Source organism: Trichechus manatus, unplaced genomic scaffold (genome assembly GCF_000243295.1).
Source record: "Trichechus manatus latirostris isolate Lorelei unplaced genomic scaffold, TriManLat1.0 scaffold00045, whole genome shotgun sequence".
NCBI lineage: Eukaryota > Metazoa > Chordata > Mammalia > Sirenia > Trichechidae > Trichechus > Trichechus manatus.
Window position 1 is genome coordinate 2294288 of NW_004443981.1, and position 1224 is coordinate 2295511.

A 1224-nucleotide genomic window follows, 5' to 3' on the forward strand; every position below is an offset into this window, starting at 1 on the left:
GCTGACAGCACTGTACTTCAGGGTAGAGCCGAGGTCATGAGCTCTAAGAATACTGTAAACCTGGGATTGCTCAAAGCCTCTCCCCTGGACTTCTGCAGAAAACCAGTGCTGAGAGATGGAGAGTCCTAATGACATCATTTGAAACCCAGATCCATCTATGCTTGAAACTCTTAACCTAGGTTTCCCAATTAGGTGAGCAAATGAATTCCCCTTCCTGCTTAATTTGACTTGGCTTTTATCATTTACAGACAAAGTGATGAATATTGTCACTCAGAACTCCTTAAGAAAAAAGAGGTTAATAGTAAGGATTCTTTGGAGTATAGAGCCTCCAGAATCTTTCCATTTTGTTGCTCTGCCTTGTCCTCATTGTAGAGTTGAAAGTGGGTGGCCTCCATATTTGGCTTCCAGTTGGTGGTGAGAAGAGAGAGTGTGGAGGAGAGAGAGCACGTGAAGGAGAGTGAGTGGAAGAGCGCACGGCCAGCGTCTGAAGACCCAGGACTGCGGCAGGCACATCTTTTGCCCTCACATTCATGTGGAAAGTAGTGAGTGACACGGCCCCACCTAACTGCAGGGGAGGCTGGACACGCCGTCTGTCCAGGAAGCTGTGTGTCCAGCCACGACTCCATTTCTGAAAAAAAGAACATGGACAACTGGCAGTCTTAAGTCATACCAGGTGTTGTGGATTAAAACAATTGAAATACCAAGTCCAATTAAAATGCGTGCAAGGTTGGGAGTGAGGTAAGGAGAAAGCCACCTCATAAATGAAAAACTGCTAGTGACCGAGCTCCATGTAGTCTTCCGTGGTGGCTCTGGGCAACGTCAACGTAGTGAAGCTGGCACTGTGTCTCCTGGTATACAGAGGCGTATACTAGTATACTGAGTTCCCTTCTCTATGTGGTCCCAAGTTAGAGTTGGCCATGAAGGAAGTCAGCATGAGATCTGGTAAGTGGAAGTGAAGCAGCTGCCATCATACTCTGATGCCAGGCACGACGATTACTGAAGTTCACATGCGCATGTGCATTGCTGTTGATCGGGGGCTCACATTGTTGGCGCAGGGCAGCAAGGCTTGCAGCTTCTCAGCAACTGCCACGTCTCCTCCTTAAGCTTCTCCAAAGCCTCTGCCAGGTGCAAGTGTTGCTCTGCAGCCAGCACCTTCTGCGGGTCACCACTATCATTGAGGTTGGAGGTGGTGAGAGACAGACATGGGCTCCAGCTGTCCTCGGA